We start from the raw sequence: 5,632 nt of genomic DNA, 5'->3' as shown, positions 1-5,632 counted from the left end.
GGGGATCCCCATTACCTGTACAGCGTTTTGAGAGGAGTGTCCAGAAAAGCGCTATATAAGTGTAAGCAATTATTATTATTATTATTATTTTTTAAAGATTTTTTTATTAAATTTGTAAAGAATTTACAAATACAAATACAATCAGAGGATCAAATTAGGTACAAGAAAATAAACACAAACAGAAAAATAAACAGTTAACCGCCAGAGGTAATAAGTAAGTTATATAATTAACTTGTATTTTTTACATATATCATATGTTTTCCGTGCTTTATTATTTCTCACATTTTTAATAGAATTTAAATAGTGTTTCAGCTCCACCTCAAAAGAACTAAAAAGGGGAGTATCATTAGACAATTTGGATTTATGGATGTGAAATTTACCAAGAATGATTAATAAATTGACTATAAATAAATGCTCTTTTTCCAAATTTTCTACTAAACAGTACAATAAAACGTCAAAATACTTCAATCTAAAAAACACCTTATTATTATTATTATTATTATTATTATTATTATTATTATTATTATTATTATTATTATTATTATTATTATTAATTCCACACCGAGCTTGTGAGGGGCCGCCTTGGGCGCTACAGCCGACTGCAGTACACGAATGTCACCGCCCGAGGGCGCCCGAGTATGTGAACTGCCACACGGTTCCTTACGTTTCCCACAGTCGCAGAAGTGTACCCTTTAGGTCTCCATAGGTGAACTGGAACTGAATTTCAAAACGAGCAGAGTCTGCAAGACTCTCGCAATGAGTCTGACCGCTGCTTGCAGGGGTGCGGGGTTTAGTGGTCAAACCATCTTATCTCACGTTCATACCAACTGTAAGGAACGTGAAGCCTCACGCATTTTAGAGTCTCAACATTAGATTATTGAAACCTTGAAAAACTGGGTTGGTTTCTTTAGCAATGAAAAAAAAAATCAAATGCAGAGTAAAGATGAAGGATTAACAATTTAAGGCACCCCCCCCAGCACAAACTGGGATCCATATTTCAAGCTAATAGAACTAAGCCGATTTTGTATCCAAGCTGTATTAATAAAATCCAGCAAATTAGGTGGATGTCATGCTGCGTATTGGCCATTAGAGGGCAGGATACACGAACACTTGAATAAAAGAAAGCGTTGAGACGTCTCTTTGGGACCCGTCCAGCCGCTGTCCGAGAGCCCGTTATTTCCGCTAAGGGCCGTGTCCACCCAGACACTGTCCCGGAAACACGGGGGCGCAAGGCAGGATCCACATCCTGGACAGGACCCACATCCATTGCAACACGTCCTTGAGAGCTGTGAAAGGTGGGAAGAGTGCTTAGACTGGGAAGAACATGCAAAGTCTGCACAGAAGGCGTCCATCTGGAACTGGACTCAGGACCCAAGATCTATAAAGTGAGGTGATCTAATGATTACATCCGCTTTGCTGTTCTGGAGTGATTTGCAGGGCCGTTTCTGCCCGTCTGTTGTTTGTTTTCACAGTCTTCTGACCCCCCAGCGCCATTACACAAAGAGAGATGCTGCCTGACACAGCTCTTGATATCTAAACAGAGAGCGCCGAACTTTAACACGAGAAGCAAGCCCATAAAGACGTGCAATCTAACCATCAGCTCGCGTGTTGGAGGGGGGGAATTCGCCACCCGTCGGTGAGATCCACACCATCCGCTGTCGCAATAAAGCCCCATCCCTCATTCAGGATCCCAACCAGCGGTACCGCACTGTGAAAGCCCGGCCCACTAGACTCAAGAACAGCTTCTACCCCGCTGCAGTGCGCGTTCCTCAACAGCAGCTCACTGCAGGGCCTCAATGCACATCTGCACTACGCACTTTTTACATAGTCTACCGTTGGCTTTTGGTCTCACTGCTACATATTTATTTATTTTTCCACAGCATATTTATGGTTCCTGTTGTCTGCATTGTGTGGTGTTGTCTGTTGTAGTGCATGTGTCCCGAGAGACCAGCGCGATTAAGGACTGCAGTGTCCGTGTACGTATGGCAATTAACCACTCTGGTACCGGTCCTCCACTAGGCTGGTTAATGAGACGATTCAGCCCGTAGAGCCTCTTACACTCCCCTTTCTTTACTGCTAACGTCCAGGGATAAACTCCACAACACAGCAGCTTTGCTCAAGTGTTCTGCCAGCTCGGGAATGATAAAGCTCAGGCGGGAGCCCAGAGTGGGCAGTAAACAATCGTTATCACACCTGGAGACCAGTTCAATCCAACCCCGGTGAGCTGAGGTGGCACAGCAGAGCTCAGGATTATTCACTTTAAAAAAAAAAATTTCCCAACCCGTTCAGGTCCCTTCTGCGATCTGTCAGACTTTGTCTCCTGCTCTCACAGGTCAGGGCGTATGTAGTGCTGGCTCACTGCTGCAGCTGAAGGACAAATTCCTCTCGTTCTTTCTTACCCTTCACAGGTTTTACTTTATTCTTCCTTGGCTGTGGCTCTGGCAGACGCCGTTCGGGGGTGGGGTCTCTCGGAGTCCCAGGATGAACCCCTGTGCGGCCTTTTCACCCCGAGGGGAAGGTTTTACCATTCAGCGCACTTGTGCTCCACTGTGTGCCGTGAAACGCCCCTTGACAGATTTTTTTTGGTGAAAAACAACCTCAGCATGTTCCCGCAGCTGTTTCGAGTTTCTGCTTCGACAAAGGGAAACTGTTTGTGTTTGTAACCGGCACTTGGCGTTGAAGGAACCTTTTTTTTACTTGCTTTCTTGAACCTGGTGATGTGTTTTGAGTCACCAGATGACTTGTTTTGTTGTTGTTGTTGTAATGACAAAAGTGTAATATGGATTGTTTCGACAAATGCCCCCCATGGTTTAGAATCATCATGTGAGAAAAGTGAAAAAAGAACTGAAAAGTGAGAAAAGAACTGAACTAACATTCAGTTTCGGAGTATGTTTATTTAGCAGATGCAATAGTTTTCCTGCCTGTTTAACCCGTTAAAAACTGCACTTGTCTGTTTCGTAAGGGCTCTGGGAAATAGATTCAGACTTCGGCATGTGCAGGGGCATCAGAAATCCTGGTCCGTTACAGTGCCTGGTGTACTCACCAGCTCCCACTGCAGTGTGTGCAAGTATGGAATGGATGTACCTCAGTCGGGTTACAGAATCACCTTGCACCACCCCGTTATCTGGCTGATCTAGACCAAGGCTAAGTACCTGCAGCATTCTTTGACCACATCCTGGCAATGAAGGGTGATAATAGACCTCTGAACAGTTACATCGCTTAATACCTTAATACACAGGGGTTAGAACGAGCTCAATGGTGACGCTTCAAAATCTCGCCCCGTACTGTAATTAATTGTCCTCATTAGTCAAACCCTTGTCCACGATCGGAGCGGGGAACAGAAGAGATCCTGCGAGTTTCCAACCTCCCCCGGGCGCCTGGGGCTCGTTAGCGGCGTGGCTCTGATATCGCCGGCGGAGGCTTTGCTTTCTCGCCGCCCTGAGAGGGATCTGCAGCGGCGCGCTCGGCCGGACACCCGGGATCACGGTGCGGTCAGCGAATTGTGATAGACGTGAACAATGAGCTGCCCCTCTCTCCAGACTGTCCGCTGGCCGGGGGCACATCCCTCGCCCCCAGCCTCCCACAGAGTGTCGTCTTTCCTCAACGCGGACCTTTCTTTTTTTTTTTGGTTACATAATGTGTTCTCTTGAGCTCAGCGGACGGTCTGAGGACGCTTTGTCAAACAAAGCGAGGAACACGCTGGACAGCCGCGAGTCACCGAGGAGCCGGGGAGCGGAACAATGGTGCATTGAAATTAGAGGGACTTGGTTTAAGCGGCTCGGTCACTTGAGGACGGATGACGTCTCCAGCCACTGCCCGCGGAGTCTAGGTTGCGCCTGGGATCACCGAGCGAAGTGAAATCGGTGCACGTCCATGCTCTGAGCGCCTCGAAGATAAGATGACACTTGGGGGGGCAGCGGGGGTGTCCCAAGCCCGCAGGTTGAAGCCGCAGCGGCCACCCCACCGTGCAATGGGTTTGTGGTACAGAACACAGCATGGGCAGAGTGCAGAGCGCCCAGCAAGGCAGAGCCGTCCTGGGTCTGTCGCCCGGGTCATAAAAAGGGCGCAACTGAGACCGCCTGGTCCGCCATCTTGGATCTGTGGCTCGTCTCTGGTGCCACAGGCCGGCCGGCGTCCGGCAAGGGTTATCAAAGTTTATTTATCAAATGCACAACAATACAGCATGCAGCAGTAGTCGCTGGCTATGAAATGTCTTTTTTCATCGTTACAAACGCGCCCCGCTCTCTGTGGTTCGCTTTTTTAATTTTAACCAGTTAGCTTAGCAATTCTATCATGTTTTACCTACGATAAGAAGGGAAGATAAAGGGACTGTGTCCTTCTGTAAACCTTACATTCTTGGTAATGACGGACAGTAGGTTTGAGAGAACTGACACGGAACAGCCCGGGTGTGAGAGCAGCTCACTCCTGCCTCGGAGCCGCGCTGTGATCTGGCTGTTTCGAACCGTCCTCATAAAACTTCCAACAAGCCCCAAACATGTTGCTGTAACACTGCATGTTAAGAATTCATCGGCGTGTAAGACAAAAGACGAAAAACTAGGTGGGACCTTCTACAGGAAATTGAGACATTTCTGCAGAAATATAGTGACGATTTTGATTATTTTCGTAACAAACAGCGTGTAGTCGGAGTAGATCAATAACTGAGCCTGTCCCTGTCCCTATAACGTTGCATGTGATGGCCGTAAATGGGCAGGAAGGTGGTTTTTTTGTACTGTAAATGTTCTGCGAATTGTTTCCGTTTCAGCCACACTGTAATCCGTCGGCCATTGACAATAAAGCTCCTTGAATTTGGGAAAAACGGGACCCTCGACCCCCCCCACCACCACCACACTCAAACTCGGCTCACGGGGGCTCGACTTTAGTTTGCTCCCCCGCTGCAGCGACACTGCACTAAATCGACACTTGCAGTTTTTTTCCCCAAAAAAAATATTCCCTTTGCTTGAATCAGCGCAGCCAGCAATGAACGCACAAGCGGCATCTTCGCTGCAATACAAATCCCCCCCACACAGCGATCTGCTACTTGTAGCTTCACGCTGAGACCTTGCAGCCGCGCCGGGAGCCGTGTCACCCGTCTGTGGGGACACTTGTGTCGGCCGGTACCGGCACCGCCCGCAGCACGAAGAGGGTTCTCCCCCTTCAGCGCGGTACCGCCCGGATCGGGGCGAGAAAGATTCAGGTGGACCTGAGCTTTAGCTGAAATCCACATGGTGGCGACAGACGCGGCGCGGACGCTGCCCAATTCCTCAAACTAACCCCGGGCGTCCCGGACAAGAGATGCTCACGCCGAAATTCGGGATCGCGACCCGCCCGGGGTAGGGAAAATAAAATAAATTCATTAAAAACCACGCGTGCCTTTCGCATCCACGTGAACGCAGTCGCCTGGGCGCGGGGATGCGCCGCGGACAAAGGCAGCATCTCGAGCCGCACGGCACGCGGCGCTCGAGGGCGAACGTCCGCCCCCCCCCACCACTATTTGTCTCGCGCGCCGGCCCGCCAATGGCCTCGCCGCATGCGGGCTCCAGCGCCCGAGCACGAGCGGATCATGTTCCCCCCGCTGGCCAATCACAGGCGCCGGGATCCCTCCCCCCAACGGTATAAATACCGGCGTCGCCCC

The sequence above is a fragment of the Lepisosteus oculatus genome, chromosome 9, assembly GCF_040954835.1.
Source record: "Lepisosteus oculatus isolate fLepOcu1 chromosome 9, fLepOcu1.hap2, whole genome shotgun sequence".
NCBI lineage: Eukaryota > Metazoa > Chordata > Actinopteri > Semionotiformes > Lepisosteidae > Lepisosteus > Lepisosteus oculatus.
This window is presented reverse-complemented; position numbering follows the sequence as displayed.